The sequence below is a fragment of the Spea bombifrons genome, chromosome 5 (assembly GCF_027358695.1).
Source record: "Spea bombifrons isolate aSpeBom1 chromosome 5, aSpeBom1.2.pri, whole genome shotgun sequence".
In the NCBI taxonomy this organism is placed as follows: Eukaryota; Metazoa; Chordata; class Amphibia; order Anura; family Pelobatidae; genus Spea; species Spea bombifrons.
Genome location: NC_071091.1, coordinates 66,092,313 through 66,111,922, shown reverse-complemented (window position 1 = coordinate 66,111,922; position 19,610 = coordinate 66,092,313). Strand labels below are relative to the sequence as shown.

Genomic DNA, 19,610 nt, shown 5'->3' with positions numbered 1-19,610 from the left:
AGAGATTTACCGTCTGCTGCTCCAGACCCCTGCTTCCTTAGAATAGCATCCTTTTTATATTTGATGCCGGTATCTTGGCTGCTGCTTGACAAGCTGTAAGTGGTGCTTGTGTATCGGCTCTTACTGTGTTTGTGCTAACTGGCCATCACACTCGCATAACTTTTTTTTTTTTTTTTCTTGCTTCCTCAAGGGGATGCAAAATGAAACATGGGGCAACCCTTCTAAATTACACAATTAAAACAAATAAAACTTCACTCGAGCCAATGGAGGATGGAGTGTATATTCCAATTATTTGGGGTCCCTGGTGCAGGGAAGTATATTAATGCCCTCCCAAGCAATACATTTTGTTTTTAGAGTGTTTTCTTTCCATTAGCCAAAGAAGATCATCTGTAGGCATAGGTTGACATAACCTCTTACAGGTTCCAACTGGTGACACGTTACATTTATTTATAGAATGGCAACAGATTCAGTAGCACTGTGACAATAACATTGCAACTGGCAAAATTGAAATTATCATTAACACATGTTAAGACATACAGATGGAAAAGAAGGCCCTGAATTTCCCGCAAGATTACAATCTATTGTACCCAAAGAATGGGTCGGATAGACCTTGTCTCATCCTACATGTGGAACTTAGAGCTGAGGGGGTAGGTAGATAATTTTTACTTTCATTTATTTTACTTCCATTACAGTGGCTGTAGGGGGAGGGAAGGCATGGGTGGACTCTAGAGAATTAATTTGACTATACACACAAATATAGTTAAAATGGGCAGTTGTTCCCTTGAGGATGTTTACTTTTAACCCTGCCATTGCACTGGGCCTGGGATCTGTGTCTCTCATATTTTTTGGATGATATCCCCCAGTCCTCCAGATGTGGCCACATAACCAACTACATTTGAGGACCATCCCAGTATACTCGGAATATACTTTGACTTCTCTATACATTATGAAGGGCCAATCCAAGATAGCTTCTGGTCACGTATAGTCTGTAGTTGAGAAAATTCTTTAAATTCATCTCAGATATGGCTTATGCATTATGCAGGGCCAGCTTAGACCTTCATACTTGAGAAACTTGCTAGTGTTGACCCTACATAATGAATAGTGAAGTGAATGAAAACCACAACTCTCCCTTTAGTGACTAAATCCCTCTTTCTGCTGATACTGGTGAAAAACGTGTTTCACCAATTGAATGCAAATAGCGTGGTACTTTAATATTGTGTGTAAAATTGTTCTTCACTTAAATCCAGAAATGCCTTGTGGGTTGCAAACTATTAACAGACCACACAAAGAAATTCCTTTTGTACCATACACAATCCATGTTCAAATTAGTGCGCGCTTTGTCTGTGCCGCACTGAGCAATAAGCAAATATTGTTTTAATAATTAAGTGTAATTAATCTGTGAATATCTAGACGTCATGTGACCATTACAAAAATATACCATCCTTGAAGAGCACTGCTGGAACCACATAATGTTCTAATGTCTTTTTTAATTAAGTACTGCATAGTCAAGTTGCACAAGTGGCCTTGTATGTTTATTAAATATTTTGTAACTTCGTGATGTATATGTGACTATCTTGCTGCGCTATACCTGTACGCCGTTTGCATTCAAGTAGCTAGCATAAGATATTTGTTTGCATTCTTGCTTTATTGTCTTTTTTTCTTAAACAAGCATTAAACAAGTTGCATATAGACACATTTGCACAGTCTAATTTGTATAATAGTTGTGTAGAATAGCCTAGAGCTATGTGTTTGGTGATAATTCCACCAGGTTCTTATAAAACTAGATGCACAGGTAGCCATGATTTACAGGCTGTTTATGGTAAATCCATATGCAACCGCTACAATAAAAAACGCACACTGTTGCTTTTAATAGCAAATGCCTCGTTAATACATTGAGTATATATTATATAACTGGAGACTGGAGGTATTTGAAGTCGGGAGAGACACTGGAGAAGGAATCTTGAAATTAAAAATATAGGCCAGGGATTAACACTGCATATGGGAAGTAATTCCTTAGGTGACAAGGGGTAAAATAAGGGACTGCGGAGGTATAGCAAACGTATGATCACGGAGACATCCATTATATACTAAAGTGAAGTCCAGGCTAAAAAAAATGGGAGGAATATCCACTTTTGACAAAAAAACAACACCTAAAAAAGCGCACTTACTGACTAACAATTATTATGCTTTACCATCTTGTTATAGAATGACCGTATTAAGTAACACACAGACTTACTGCATGTTATACTAGACATCATATAGACCTTTTTGCATTGAGAGGGGTGTATGAGCACTTGTGTTTGCCAAAAGGTTTGTACCATGTTAGCTGTGAAAAGTTAATATGATACCAATTATGGGCTAACAGAGTTTAATTGCAAGCTTTCAAGACCAAGTTGTTAGGTTCCTTCCATTAATGACGCTGAAACAGAATTTCCTAATAGCACAGTTCACACGTTTAGAAAAAGGCACATTTTTTTTGCCAAATAGCATTTTGGATTTTAATTCGAGTTTCCAAGTGCCAGGTTTGTAGTGTATATTCTTCATCCAGCTCCATTCACAGATTGTCTTGTAACACTGCCTCGGAAGCTGATGAAATTCTCCTTCACAAATAGATGGCAGCAGAGCGTCACAGACAATGGTTTGGTGGAATCGTTCGTTTGAAAAGACTGATAACTCCAGCTGACAGGGATCGGGCTCAGCGCGTATGTTTTCTGTTAACATAGCCTAGAAGAGAGACTTTCATAACACGCACAGCATAGGGAATGGGTGCATGCATGATATGCATTTGTTCTCTTATCACATCTTACGTAGCTGATCGAAATCAGCCGAGAAAGAGTGCAGACAGAAAACGCACAAACTTGGCCTAGAAATCTACTTTGACTGAGGGCCTTTGATTTGTAATACGAGTTAATAATACATGTAGTACACACTCTCTACATCACAAAAGGCAGAAAGTCCTACTGGAGAATGATAAAGTGAATAAATGCAGAAGCACCGTTGGGTCTGCAGATGATTTATTGCTTTCTCGCCAACGGACCGTCGTCATCGAGATCTATAGAGAATCAGAAATGTATAAAGTCTTTTTCCAGTGGGCAGCTGCGTTGGCCAGAGGTGCGTTGTGAGTGAGAGCTCATCTGTGATGCGGTCCTTTCGCTGCCAACAAGATGACACACAATATGTCTCTGGAATGCTTTGGTCTACCCAATGGAAGCCTGTTTTTTGGATAAGACGTTCACTACTATGAATTAATCCTCTATGTATAAAATAGGACTTTCCATAAACTACCCAATTCAGTAAATCATCCTTAGGCTAGGTTTCCACTTGGGTTTTTGTCCGGCGTTTTTTTCTTGATGAAAAACGCCAGGAAAACTGCCAAGAAAACTGCCGCTGCATTTACCTGCGTTTTGGCGTTTTTTCTGCAGTTTTTTCTGGCGTTTTAGCCTTTCTGTGGAAATTGCTTTTTTTGACCTTAGGCAGTTTTTCCAGCCTTTACAAGTTAGAAGTTTCACCCAGCTAAAAGGGATTAGGATAAATGGCAAGTATCTGCCCTCTCCTGATGTCATTTACTTGGTAGACCCTTTTGTCTCTTTTCTGTGGTTTGTAAGGCATGCTTTATTTCGAATGTCTGCTCCTCTGGGAAGATTGGCCCCAAATGATGGTGCAAATTGTTTGCTGTTGCTTTTGGCACGCAGGATCCGGTCGCGTATGTTTGTTTGTAATGGCATGTTTGTTCCAAATGGTGTAAAATTCAATATGAACCAGTCCAGGACTTTGTTTTGTGTGAAACTGTTTGTTTTCAGCCTATTTCTCGTAGGACACACAGATACTGGGTCCATCCTCTGCATTGTAACTGTGGAAAAAACGCCATAAAAAACGCCAAGGCAATAAACCCACATGGCTTTTTCATGGCGTTTTTTCTCTCCCATAGACTTCTATTGGAGAAAAAAAGCCAAGATTTCTTGCAAAAAACGCCAGAGTGTCAACATGCTGCAGTTTTGAAAAACTGCCACAGAGCCCAAAAAAGCAGAAAAACGCCAAAGAGGACTAAAAAAACGCCAAACAGAAAAACGCCAGGTGGAAATGGCATTTTGCGATTTCCTATTGAATTACAGCTAACATCTGGCTGCATGCGTTTTTCACAAAAAAACGCCAGGTGGCGCTATTGGCGTTTTTATAGGCGTTTTTAGCTAAAAAAACCCAAGTGGAAACCTAGCCTAAAAAAGAGTTTTATGAGCTTTCCTGCACGGTGCAGATCAGGTTTCCGCGGAGTAATTTGTAAGGAGATGTAGCTGTGCTGGTGTGAAGCTCTAAGCCTCGAATCATGTATTCCAGCAGGAACAGACTTTAACCGTTTTAATGCCCCTAGATGTGCACTTGCCTTGTAAGTTTACATTTTAACACCTTTTCAGTTCTAAGCATGGACATTTTAGCTTTATGAAACACTTCTAACCCATGTATATACTGAATGCCTCTAGTCGTGTGTTTTCTTAAGGACGGTTTAATAACAACGTTGTTACATAATGCCGAAATGATTTTTTTTAAGTAATAGTAGCTGAGCTCATGAAAAGAGTCCGGGGACGCTGTATTATGTAACCGACGGGAGATTTGTTCCTACAGCGCAACAGGCAATGTATACCCTCTGGCACTCGAAGGGTTAACGCTCAAGCTATTGACCTCTGAACACCACACTGTGTTGCTGAGGCGCCCCTGACTCATAACTTTCACAGACAACCACATCATCTGTTTAGTTTTATGAAATGTTGGTGGCCGGGAGCCAATTTCATTTAAAAGGGAATTCATGAATTGTGCAAATTGTATCAACCGCTACCAGGGATATCGAGCCCTTTAGGCAGACTGTGAGCATCTTGCATTTCTGCGAGCAGTAAGAATGCAGAATCCCCCAAATGCATTTTCCGCTTTCCACACCGCCTGGCTACGTGCCCCACAGGAGATGTGTTCTCCCTCCACGTGATACGCTCCAGCGCTGGCCCGGATCAGTGCTGCGTACAGAGCGCATGCGTGGAAAGTACTGCCATTGATTTCAATGGAAGCATTTTCCTGCCACTGATTGACACCTTCACGCAGCCAATCAGTGGTAAGAACAATCAGATCATGAAGGAGGACAGCTGCTGCTGCTGCTGCAAGGCAGCCTCTTCTGTGTCCGGTAAGAACTATATTTTTCTTTGTTTTGGAACAATACATATTAACAGTATTTACTGTGTACCTTAGCATGCATTCCATCTTTAGATGGGGTGTTGGGGCAGCTGGTAAGAACAGCACTCTTCTCCTTACATTACAGTTTATTAATACACATTTTAATAGGGAATATTAAATATATATATATATATCGACACTCTTCTCCTTACATTTCAGTTTATTAATACACATTTTAATAGGGAATATTAAATATATATATATCGACACTCTTCTCCTTACATTTCAGTTTATTAATACACATTTTAATAGGGAATAAATAAATATATATATCTTGTGCCTATCTTTAAGATCTAATCTATATTACAACCAAAATTATATTCTTGTTCGCTGTTGCAGCAGTTTTCCCCCAAGAAGTCAAATATGAGGTCAATTCTCAGGTTATTTGAGCTTCGAAAACAAAGTTTATGAAGAAATCAAAGCAATAGACTGTGGGACTGGAAAGCTGCAGGGTAATAAACATGCTTTTGTAGATGACATGCAGTGAAATATGACGTTGCTTTGTAGCATGTGAAGAGTATTGAAGAAACACTCCGGTTTGTCATGTACCCAGCTGGTGATATGCAAACTACATTCTACGCGTAGCAAAACAGGAAAGCTCTGATACTGAACAGTGACATGTGTGCCGGGTTCACTCTCGGGTATTGGGCACTGGGTGTATTGTTTATTGTGTTCTCTTTGGGTTATAACGATATTTTACTTTCAAAACCGAACATTTATACGGCAAAACTAAAAGCTGAAAAATAAAATGCCATATGGAAGTGCATATGACTACTTTTTGTACATGGCCTTTACGTTCTTAATAAAAAATAAATAAGTAAATAAAAAAACCTTTCCTTCGTTTTATGCACCCTGTTGGGGTGGGCTATTTTACACAATTTTCCTGTGAATTTCCTGAATTTTGGGATAGCATAAATCACTGAAGGTGAAAACTATAAACCATAATAATGAAGTTACTGCTCCAAGAAATTATGAGAGTTTGGGTATATCATTTTTTTTGATGTGCAGCAGGCTAACTATGATCCCACTGTACAGTGCTGGGAAATAAGATTGTGCTATATAAAACAATAAATAATAATTATAACCTCTTAAATCATCATGGAAAATTTACAACATTTAAAAAAAAAAACTCAACCATATCCATCGCTGGCAACTGTAATTTTGTGAAGAGCTCTTCAACATTCATGGTCTTCATTTCAGAAAGACTATTCTGCTGAAAAGTGGAATTAAGGGCAAAATAAAGATTCAGTGATTCACTGAAATAAGTATTAAACTTCTTAACTGCCCTACAGCAATATGCAAGGGATAATATTAAATTGAGTCTTCAGGAATGTTACTATACATGCGCATTATTACTATATTCCTAAAACCTGTTTGTGGCTCACGCATGGCAGAATCTCTTGTTTATGCTTCCATAGCTCACTAGTTATGATACCCTGATTATTATTATTAAGTGCTGCACCGACACCAAGAGCTGATAAACCACCTTTGTGGTGGTTGGAAATTATTTATCATTCCCTTCATTCTGCCTGAAATTAAGAGATTATCTTTTATTTCTGTAGTTACACATATTACAATATTTTGAAAACAAATGTGCTTTGTATGCCTTGCCACAGCTAATTGTTGTTCATTTGCTGTTTACAGTTTCTTTTCAGATTTGATATCCTCACCATATATTCATTCACTTATCGTGTTTTGGGAACAGCCTTGTTGACTGTAAATTAGTCAAATTTGGTATGCTAGCAATATAAATCAGAAACCAACCATGCTTTTATAAAAGTATATTTTGTCCATTTCACTAGGGTCATTTTGGCCACTTTAGATGCAGCTATTTCACCACCAGACGCTTCCAGAGTTTGGGGCAAAAAAAGCTTAGCATAGCTTTCTCATGTTATAAGGAATCCAAGAGGCTAATAGTAATAAGACCACTCTGGGTTGCAAATAACCCTGTTTATGGAGGGATTCATTTTAAAAAAAAAAATCTTTCTCTCTGCCTAACTCCAAACTCATTATATCTGATTCAGTAATGTTTTTCTTTCTCTTTCTCTAACACTAAGACCTCTAAATTCCACCTGCTAAAATAGCCTTTGTACGCGGCCTGCCAATCCCAATCTTACTTCAACACTGATAAAATAATACACACGGTATATAAGTGTAATGTATGAATTGTACTGGTGCGATACCCTGACATGTATATGAAATATATGAGCTGCAAATCTCAAATTATGGATGGAATTAAACAATTTCACTTTGCTTTTTAATCAAGAATAGATTTTGTAGTTGTCCACCTCAGCCTTACATAGATACACCCATATAAAATATACATAATACTTCCAAACCACCGTACCTCCTAATCACCTGCCCTGCGCCCTGTTCTCTTCTAGGTGTTCGCCCCTTGTGTGCGAGGGGCAGTGCGTTTATGCACGTCACTAGCACGGCCAGCTCTTGTCCATTGAAGATTCGGAAAAGAAGCTTTGTGGGGCTGTTATGTTATCCCACTTATAACACTAAATCATGGGAACACGTTTTTTAATTTCTCTAAATTGTTAAACATTGATACTTGATCTCTGTCACTTTGCTTTACCATCACTGTAAAGCAGGACATTATAGGATGTGCAGACAAAGCAAATTCTTATAAGTGAAAGGTGGTCACTGTGATGGACGATCACATTACTTTGCCACCCACCATTTGACTCTGTGAGATCTGCCTTGGTTGTGAGGGAGCCCTCAACCAGATCCCTGCATTGACAGAAAATCTCACATATATACATACACACACACACATGTTCTGGGTTTTTTTCCCAATTGAAAATCTGTGAAGTGATTGCGGTTGGCAAAGAGTAACCTTTTTTACGTTTTTTGTAGGCTGCCCCTTTGAAACGCTAAACACCTGGTGCTTTGTTCCTGTAGGAACTCGGTTGACAGTGTGGCTAATCTTCTTGCGCTGTGATATAGATCTATAATGTGACAGGCATCTCGATCAATGCAAACACGAAAACACCAGAACGTATCACACCGCTCTGTGTATCTCTAGTAAAACTTTGTCAAGAGGGAACTCCAGATTAGTCAGATACCAAAAGCTCAGTGATCTGTAACAGCTTAGCTCTCCCTTCTGGATGCATTCACACAAGATTCCCCTCTTTTCTTTCTTCTAGAACTGACAGGTTTTTAAGGAGCACATTATATGCCTCTACATGTTTCTCAGCATGACACAATTAGGATGAGATCCATAAAATAACACGCGAAGCACACCCTCTGTAACCGAGCGCTCCGTGTCTGTTCTACGCGGTCTAATTGAAAACAGGAGAAGCGATGCCTTTTTGGGGCTTTATTTTCTGTTAGTTGAGTTTGGCAGTTATTCCGCGTTATTTAGATAGAAGAAGGCTTGTTTGAGAGGGCTGTGGTGAAATTATCCACATGTTTTGGAACCTTATTAGACGTAACTTACGGCATGGAAACTAAAAAAAAACAAATGCATTGCTTAAGCACCTGTGCTGTGCTGGCAAAGTTTCCTGCGCTTTGAACTGTGAGCGTAATGTAAGATATTAATAGATCTACTTCTCAGGTGCCTGTCCCCAATGCGGGAGTTTGCCTGATGTTATCTATCATGGATATGTTTAGGGACTGGAAAGTTGAGTTCCTTATACATATGTTATTGTTTGGCCCAGTCTGGGCCCCTTGTCTTACCTTCAGATGACTAGATGCATGGTTAGTTGCTGCTGGTGCTATCTTCTTAGGTGACATATACCCAGTGATCTGTAAAGCGGTCTCACCACCTCCCTTTCTTGCTAAGGCCTCTTGGTGTATCTCCTAGGCATTGGCAGCATAGATGGGCGGTCAGCAATGACATGATCAGAAAACGTAAAGTGTATCCGATGCGCTTCTGTTGTCCTGAGTTTGACACTACTTGTGCAACTTGTAAGTCCTGTATTTCACATGTACTTCAGTTCAGATGATATTAGTAATGATACACAATACTTCTGTTTCCTGCAAAACCTATAATTTAGCTTCCTTGACTGCTTTTCAGAGATCTGTCAGAATCTGCAGCGATGTGAGTGGCAGATTCTCATTAAGTGTTGATAACCAGCTTTTCGGTATTGTCTTCAACATCTCCGAGATTTCTATAGAGAAATATTCTTAGTGTAGCAACATGTTTGGCGAGGTTCACATATTGTTAAGCATCTTTCAAAACTGTATTCAAACAACCTCACCTTTATTGAAGGGTGAAGAATGTCACAGTTGCTGTTGAATGTCATATCATTGATTGATCCTGAAAATGCTAAATAAATGACAGGGGAGTTAATGTGTCCTGATCATTGGATGCCGTCTGAAAATCGTACATATCAACTGTTTTAAACAAGCAAAGTAAAGATGGTCTCTTGAACAATTAAGTTAGCTACACTCTGGCCCATCTACAAAAAGGGTTTCTGGCCACTGCTTTATGCACAAATCCCATTATGTTGTATTCAGTGGCTAAATGTATTTGTTACATGGATACAACACAGGACTGGGATAGCTAGTGTTTAATTCTGACCACGGTGTAAGCAGCGGGAGTGCTGATCAAGCATTTAATGGCAAAGACCAATGACCGATACTAACCTATCTCTGTGCTGCCTGATGATTCGGGCACGTTTGATTACCAAAGTACTATCCAACACACTTTTCCTGTAACTTGTTCACAGATATAATGCCAGCTTTGGGTCTATAACACTTGTAACCCATACTCACATTCTGCTGTTCTAGGACTATAAGTATCTTCAATGCTTTGAGATCCAGTGGAAAACCAATACTTAGTAAAAGCTTCGATATGTATAGTGAAAAGCCACTAAAGGGGAAATGTTGGTATGTTCAATGTGATAAGGCTACAGTAGCAATTTCATAAAACCTTCACAAAGATGAACCATTGAGACGCTCAGATGACTGCCAGAACGTAAATATTCTAGTCGTTTAAGAATGCAAGGAGGCTTTGTATGCTGCATAGTAATATGTGTTTGAAAAACATATCGGTGTTCATTTGTTAATCTTGTAAACCGATCACGGCTGGACAAAGTGTTTTGTAAAGGTTTAATGTAAAAGTTCTGCCACCTCAGCATTTTGGAGATATTTAACTCTGTTTTCCTTTGCTAAGCTAAGTTGGAATGATCTTGGGAGAGTTAGAATTGTTGTTCTTGGAATGAACCAGTAATTTTCCGTTCAGTGGGAGGGACCTTCGGTTTGTCCCAAAATGTATGAAATCTGATAAGAATTCATTTGGATGTCCTCCAATGCCAGTCCTGAACTTAACAGCTAACCTGACCACCTGCAGTAGGTCCACAAATCCAAGCCAAAAGAAGCAAACAATTAGAGAAATGTACGTGTGCGTGTATTGTAGTAAGTGTATGTATACTATTCACAAGTCTTTTATGTAGAACACTTATTATTGAAATATGCCTTCTCATCCATAACACACGGCAAATTGTCGCACTTGGATTCCTAGACTGTACATGTGCTCCTTGTTTGACCCATTCCAGCCACCATATTTCTTTTCACCACTTGGAAGTCAAAAGAAAGCGAGGAGCTTGTAACCGATCTACGGTTACTTAGTAAAACATGTATCGTGGCAAAGCAGATATGGAACAACATGATGAGGACGTTGCACAGAAACATCCTGTATTTTTCCATAAAGGAAAATTGAATGCATTTTCTGAGAAGGTTTATAATTGGTCATATTTTCCACATTTCGTTGCATTGTGTTATATAACAGTTCTAGGTTTACTCAACAAGATATATCTGTTGTTATAATATATCAATTATAGAAGCACGTTCATTGTGCAGGTGGCTATATTTGTCGCAACACCTAAAATTATAGATTTTTCCAGCCATTGGCAATCGCCAATTGTTATGCATTAAGATATATTTAGTCACTTTTCAAACTGTCTATTTTGCTTTAAGCGTTTTCACTCCACAGACAACAGTGACTTTTGTCTCCCTGTGGAAGTGTGCCAAGCTATTTGACAAAATGACAGCTGGGGTATTATTTACTGCTGCTGAAATTTGCTGTTGTATGGTGGCTTTGTTTCACGCAGATTGTGTTTTGACTTGCATGTATCTGACAGCTATTGTAGCGTTTACCTTTTTTATTTATTTTTTGGGACATGCCTGCCAGAGGTAGCCGTGTAACAGCCTCCCAAGTGTTGCATGCATTGTTCAAATGTTTCTTCAACGCGTTCTATTATGTCAGATCACTGTTTATAAGCATTTTTCCATGGTGGCTTAGGCAGCTATTTAAGGTCTTTTTGGTATTCAACAATTCATTTGTTTGACTAGGACTGGCCTTTGGCCTGCAAGCACCCCATGTGAAATTCAGAGAAATATATGGACACCCCATATGATCTAAATGGCCCAATCGTGTGATCTGTACCAGTGTCATGGTGTAGGTTATGCTTATTGTATTGGCCATACGACGATCCACTTCTAGTGAGCTCCTAGTCTTTGTAGAATGGCATACTAACTAGTGACTATACAGGTGAGAATGCAGTCACACGCTCCTCAAGCTGGCTCTCTATACATTGTGTATATGTATTTCAAAAGACTATTTTTGGTGCATTGAAAGTGGCCCAGATGGTATATTTCCGCAGCAATGGGTGATATACCAAAAAAAACAATTAGCTTTCTTCCAGTGACTACTGCGTGTAACTACCCTAGCTCCTCTGGCTTCGAGGATAGGTAGAGCAGACATTATCGGACATGAGTAGTTTCTGAGGTTGTATGAGTTGTCATGATACATGACCAACCGCCGGAAGTATTTTCGCTATGGTCTCATCTTTTTTTTGCAGAGAAATGGAAAGTCTCATAAAACTCAATGTCAAAAATTCTTAGACGGAAAGTGTAAAAACTCTAGGGAAAAGCCTGTCTTTGTGAAATAAGGTTGATTTCCCACAGAAACACATGAACCGGGAAATTTTTATTAACATGTTTGACCACACAGATCATACTGCAATTAAGTGTTTCAGACCACTAGTGCCAAGAGCTTGCTTTATCTACCTTAGTGAATCAGAAGGCTGGAACACCTGTAGGTTAGATCTGTATATATCTTGGCAAAGGGGATGTTTTAAGTGCTTGTTTCGTGAGCCATCCTCCTCAGTACCTATACCAAACAAATGGTAATCGTAGTCTGGCAGCGACTGCTCTAATGCGTTCCAGGGGAAAGCGAGCAGTGATCCTAAGCTGAACCAGGTTCAATATATCCACTAACTGGATTGTATTTCATAACATTATAAAATGTGGATTTAGTTGATTTATTAGTCTTGTTAGTTCAGTACAGCTTTGAGAAAAATGCTTAATTGTTAGCAGACTGGATGTTTGCGTGTGTGTGGTTGGTTTGGTGTAGCAGATCATTAACCTCTTGCTTGTCTGCCTTACTCTGAGAAAGGTGACCATTCAATCCCATTATGCAGCTGGATGGATTTATCATGTTAGACGGCTGGAACATGAGTCCCGCTTCATTCACCCTTGTTGACTTCTGTTGGCTTTCCCTGCATACCGCTGCAACTGAAAGAATCATTTTCAGTTAATTGTTCTTCTAGCGTTCCATGTTGGCTCATCTTTTATGCTAGATTTTTTGTGAGTAGTTATCATGTACATAATTCCCAGGCCTTTCTCTCGAAAATACAGTTAATAGATAATAGAATAATGACTAATGATGAGAATTGCTCTTTTTGCAATGTTTTTGCTAATTTGAAACAGAGTATGTATAAAATGGTGTACTTCATTAGGCCTTATGGCATAGATGATCCAATTGTTTCTTTGTGCTTTTGGATATATAACTATTGTAGTGGATAACTTGAGTTTTGCTTCACAATATATATGTTTTTTTTATTTTCTTCTTCATTATTATATATACAGTGTGTGTGTGTGTGTATGTGTGTGTGTATATATATCTATATATATATATATATATATATATATATATATATATATATATATATATACCGTATTTGCTCGATTATAAGACGAGGTTTTTTTCAGAGCAAATGCTCTGAAAAATACCCCTCGTCTTCTAATCGGGGTCGTCTTCTAATCAGACCTCAAATAGAGGTCTGATTAGGAGACTAAGATCCAGATCCCCCGCACCGCTGCAGGGGACCTGGATCCTCCTGTCTCACCCCCTCCCCCCATACACACACTTACCGGTGCTTCCTGCTGTATTGCCGGTTCAGCGGGTTGACGTCTACGCAACGGACACATTCAAACCCCCGCTGCCAACTCCACCTCCTTCCGGCTGCAGCGGAAGGCGACGTCAACCCGCTGCCCCGGCTGGACGCACCGGTAAGAGAGGGCTGAGAGGGGAGAGAGGGGGAAGGGGGGTGAGAGAGAGGGAAGGGGGGTGAGAGAGGGGGGGAGAGAGAGAGTGTGTGTGTGTGTGTGTGTGTGTGTGTGTGTGTTAAATGGGGGTATAGGGTGTGTGTGTGTTAAATGGGGGCATAGGGCATTTCTGGAGTGGCGTTAAGGGGGCATTTAATAGAGCACTCTGCCTCCTGAAATGCCTTATACCTCCCTATATTCCACTCTGCCCCATAATATGCCTTTTACCCCCTAAATGCCAGAGTGGCATATAGGGGTATAAGGCATTTCTGGAGGCAGAGTGGCACATAGGGGGTCAAAAGGCATACCATGGGGCACAGTGGCATATAGAGGGTTAAAAGGCATATCATGGGCCACAGTGCCATATTGGAGTGGCAAGCCTGGGGTCAGATGTGTGTAACTGGGGGACAGGTTGGAAAATACAAGAAATAAAAACAAAAAAAATATTTTTCTCAATCATAGCTTTTATTAAAAAAAATAGTTTACATGAATTAACATTTACTGGTAAAACTTTTTTCCTTTGGGGTCGTCTTATATTCAGGCTTTTTCTTTTTTTCCTATGTTAATAATCAGATTTTGGGGGGTCGTCTTATAATCAGGGTCGTCTTATAATCGAGCAAATACGGTATATATATATATATATATATATATATATATATATATATATATATATATATATATATATATATATATATATAACATTTGATTTACTACCATCATGGCGGTGCTTGGAGGAGTTTGCGAATACACAGGTTTATGAATTAATACTGTGCTGGAGACCACTTGAATCGTGTCAGCAGAGTTTTTATTAATAAAACCATATGGCAATAAGATGGTTGTGCAGAGCAGGTAGGAAAGAAGAAACATATGTTTTTATCATGCATGTCCCTGATGATAGGCTTTTACTGAAGGTGATGTGGCACTCGGGGAACAGAACAATCTCTGTGATGAACAAGTGATTCAGTGGAATGCCAGTAATACCCGTGGATGCCCTACACCATGTGGGGGTTCAGTCCAGTCTCCCTGTTCTACCAGCGCTTAAAGGCAGGCTAAGTCCTCTGAAACGGAATGATTTGTGATAGTCTTGTTAAGACAGTCATTACTTAACTGCTGTTTGCTCTTTTATATTGTGCACATCTGTTTCCATTAAAAATGGATCATCTGCTACCATCTATATCATCATTATTCACGGCTGATGAGAGCAGAAAGAGTTTTCTTACCGCTGCTGCATGTTCACCATTATATGTCAGCAGGGTAGCGGAGTACTGTGGGGAGACCTTTATAAAGATATAGAAATGGTAAGAGATTGCTGTTTCTGGAATTCTACCTCACAGCAGATGCGTATTGTCAGACATTTTATGCAGATCGGTAAAACAAAAGACTTTATTGAATACCCAGGGCTCTCGGACAGTCTTTATGTTCGTATTTTGAGCCATTGAGCGTTTTTTTTAAAAAAAAAAAAATTTAAGTTTGTTTTTTTGGTAACACTTTGCCGATGAACCACTACGTTATAAGATCTCTTTGGCTGCGGTGGAGATGTTAAGTTATGTGAAATGATACCCGTTTCCTGAAGCCTGGTAGGACCTTCTGTCGGTGAGGTGATGACCTTGTTTGAACCATGTATTTGTACAATAACCTGACGCGTACATGTCTCTGAGCTCTCTACATATTGCCAAGGTGTTTGCAGGCAAGTGTTTATTCCCTAACATGGGCAATAACATCTCGGGGTAAAACATTGAAGGTTCTTTGTTTTTTTGTATATTCTATCCACACTTTCTGTGATCATTCGTTATCTGCCACTGAATTTGACTCGGATTAAACTCATTGCCTCCTTTGCCTAATCAGAGCATATAATATACCTGCCTGAAACTGAGGCCTACTTCTGATTGGCCCAAACTAACGACTTTTGTGTTTTTAGTTTTATTACTTGTGCAGAAAACATGAACGTAAACAGGCTTTGTCTAGAGGCCAAATGCTAATAGCAAAGAAAGCTCCTCTGTTGGACCAGATGTAGTTAAATGTGCTGTTCCACCTATTCTGCTGAATTTAACACTTTTATAACTAAAAACCTAATTACCTCATTCTTACTTCATGCCAGAAACACTTAATTGTAATATGACACAAAAGCAGCCACCAGATAGCTTGTTGCCATGAAAATGTAACAAACATATTTAACATTTTCTGTGTTCTTTTTATGTGACTAAACCTTCATATGAAATAGTAAAATGACCGATTTGCCAAGCTTTATTTCCTCCACGTACTATAGAGTGCAAATAAAAATGTCTAAGTGGAACAGCACCCTTATACTGCTACAATAACCGTGTTTAAACTTAGCAATGGAACAAAGAAGCAAGGAAAAAGCAATTTTTAAAGAAATCAAATTATACAGTAACTGTTAACTAAACTGGACTTGAAGGTTACCAAGATACACCCGCCATCGCAGTTGATAGTTGGCTTCTTGTCTGATGTATCTCTAAACTCTTTTGACTCTAATTGCTGACTGAGGATCCATGAGAAATAATCATCATATGCATGTCAGAAAGATCTGTTCCGTGGCATCTGAAATATGTTGTTGAAAATGTGAAAAATAACATATGGTTGGTTGTTTTATGCTTTGTTGGCCAATATAAAGTATTTCATAGGTGACAGCGCCACCTTATCGCCAAATGCCATTGTTACGCCTGGATCTGGAATGCTCCAATCACGCTTTGTATTAAGACAGGGTCAAAAGACAAGAAAAGCTTTTTATTAAATAAAAAGGATGAATTATCCTCAGAGAGTGTGAACAGCTGTATCTAAATGATTCCACGCAGTGGGCGCACTGCCAGACAATTGCATGTTAAATGCCGTAAGCTCATGACAAGCCTAAGTAGAAGAAATGGAAGTTTCCACACAAGTAGCAGCCCATCGGGAGCCAGGTTACCGCCTTGGCCACACCATGGGATCTGCTTGCATGGACGTTCTCTGCTTTCCATAAGGGTTTGTCATTTGGGGTTGTGCATTTGTGTATCCAAATAAAAGAGGGCACCAATACTGCAAGAACCACCAAAAAAAATCTTTATGTACTGTAGTATACACTATTTCTGCATCCACTTTTGTTAACTAACTCATCCTTAGTCACTGATTACTTCTTTCCTCAATATTCCTTATATTTTTTATTTTATTTTACATATCACATGCCTTTTTTTCCTGGTGGGTTTTATTATGAAACCCCTCGCTCTCATACATGATCTGGTAGGAGAATGTGTTCTCCTGAAAAATAAACTTTAACGGCCCCTTTAATTATTTACCACTGTGCAGCATCCCATTGACATTATAAATGTGTAGTCCACCAGCTCTCTGGGAAAAGTTGATCATCAGGACATTTATCAATACTTTCCATAAAGACGCATTTGTATTTAAATAATCAGTTTTGACCGACATTCCTATTGGACAGGTTATATGTTTGTATGTTTCAAGACAGGACTGTATGAATGCAATGGTACAATACAATTTGTGGGCCACATCTTGGCTGCAAATCTTCCAGTGTTGGCTAAATGGCTCAACAGTTGCAAGGTAGAAATAATTGTAAAAGAAAAAAGACAGGGTTAGACAGATGACTTTGTAAAATTGCAATCACAGCATATCCTTTAAGGGTAAAAATGTTAATTGCAAATTGTTCAGCGTTCGAATTAATAAACATTACAGAATGGATCACTAAAGCACATTTCATGTGATCGTACTTGAGATTAAATAGCGAGTCTGGTCTTGTAATTTAGAAGTGAGTGCGGAAACACCTGTACCCAGGTAAACCAGGAATACTTTTTAGCACTTAAAACACAGTCAGCGGCAGGGAGCAGTGCTATAGATGTACCATGATGTCAGCGCACACTTGTGAAGCTTCTAAGGATTAAAATGCTCTACTCCAGAGAGAGTGAACGAAAAAGAAAAAAAAAGTAATAAAAAAAAAAGTCTTGGTCGGGGTAGGATTTTGAACAGTGCAAATTCCAGAGTCATTATCCCCAGACATGACAGCATGCTGCAGGATTGTTACATGAAATCAGACATACAGGCCACAGCAAACTAGTGACAATAAGGTGATTGTTATAAGCTGCTAAACTGACGAACTGCCTGCTTAACATTAATACCTCAAAGTACAGTGTGCCTTGTGAAAGCGATCTGCATAAAGGCCACATTATGTTCCAGATTATAGGTGGTTTTGCCATTAGTGCTGTGGGGTTTCTCTTTGCCAACAAGCCAGGATTACAGCAGATCTTTCAATCGGGCGGCAGCCATGTTTTGAACCCAGCCTGAACTACTAGTTTTGAGTGTTGTGTGTCTGAAGACCCCCAAGGAAAATGTCGTCAATTACCGAAGCTGTATTTGTTTTTTTTGCTGCACGGATTAAGTATATGGAAACCAACAGTAAATATACTCTTGTTTGACAAAAAATGGACCTGTAAACTATAGAAACCATGATTTGCTTTGAAAAGATTTGAGGGATCCGTTAGCATGTCCGTGGAACTTGAACTCCATAAAACAGCATTAACATGTGGTGTATAGTATGTTAGGGGTGAATATTATCATCCATTCCACACAAAGATAATCGATAGCCTTCATGTTACCCACACTTGCTTATATTGTAACTCTCCCAGTTCTCCCCTTATTCCCTTATACTATACATGGATATTTAGCGTTAATTTCATCCGCAAAACCCTAAAAACCATGTGAACCTTAGTACTTTTGGGTCTGTGTTTGCTAATGTTGTTAAACTAAAAACTGTAATGTTAAACGATATATATATATTTTTAATTTTGGTCCATTAATGGTACAAAAGAGAAAAAGCTTGTAGAGATGCCTTAAAGAATTCTTTGAATGTATTTTTTGACATTTAGTGTAATTTCATGATTGCGCTTCTAACCACTTGGCAGGTATGAAATATGAAATTATTTTGTGAGAATTAGTTGTCCATCATTTGTGGCAGTTCCTAAGAAGAGGTACGACTGGAAGTGCATTTAGTAGGGTGAAGGATAATATCACCCGCCTTCTGAAAAAGCAGATGCATCAATATCTCAAACTATGTCATCCTGCGAGTAAGGAAAGGCTCTTTTGTAGAAACCTGTATGTAGGACTTGATCCTTGACCATGTAGAGATACCAGGGTCTTGTGTGGGTGTTTAACAAGGATTGTTCCGTAAATACACCCTATGTCTTTAAAAAACAAAAAAACACATATGCTGCACATTGAACACATCGTACAGAATTTACAATATACTGCCTACGATTAGACATTTAGCAAGAACTTGGAGCTGAAAAATGAACCTAAAGAAAGAAGATAGAAGGCTATTAACAGAGTAGAACCTGGAAATCTCCCAGTTGTGTTATGCTCTGAATTATATGGGACACGGCTCCTGTACAGTTTTACCCGCTCCCTACTACCTCCGGGGGATTCAGGGACAAAATAGATTAATCGATGCTGCATACTTTTTAAGATTGGCTGTATAAATACTAAAATATGTTTAACCGTTTTCTCCTGTTCTTTCTCCTTCACTCTGTAGCTTTATTTATGCTTTATTTATAGACTTTGAATCACACACGGTACATTAAATGTTCTCCAAGAACGGAAGTGTACAAACTGCCCTCATCATGAAGAAGTTTGGTATATAAATAAGTTTTACATTATGCTTTTGGAGTGGTTTAATCTGCAGAAATGTCTTTGATCAGTCCACATTTCTTCTTTAAACGGCCTATCAATGTAACTTTAATTAGCTATGTAATAACTCCTGTGGTCCTAATGTACACAGCTGTGCGTGTGTAAACTTGGAAACCCTAAGACTGTTGCTTGATTTTACTTGCTGTGCATTATAGCTTTGTGTAAACAGAGGATGCTATTGGTTCTCAGAGCTAACATTTGCATATGCTTATTTTTACATCATACGCCAATGCTCTTTAGCCGAGTGGATAGTATATGCCTGTTTGCGCAATTGTGTATGTATATGTACCATGTTATGATATTGAATTTTATTTGCGTACCTGGACTTTAGAACTCTTAGAGTTCAGATTGTAGAATGAGGG

The 19,610-nt window shown here is 39.0% G+C and overlaps 1 protein-coding gene across 1 annotated transcript in view; it reads left to right on the top strand.

Annotated features, from left to right (window-relative positions):
- The window catches only part of GMDS (GDP-mannose 4,6-dehydratase), a 246,979-nt gene that overhangs the window by 45,275 nt on the left and 182,094 nt on the right, over positions 1-19,610 (top strand). The gene's annotated exons all lie outside the window — the stretch shown is intronic.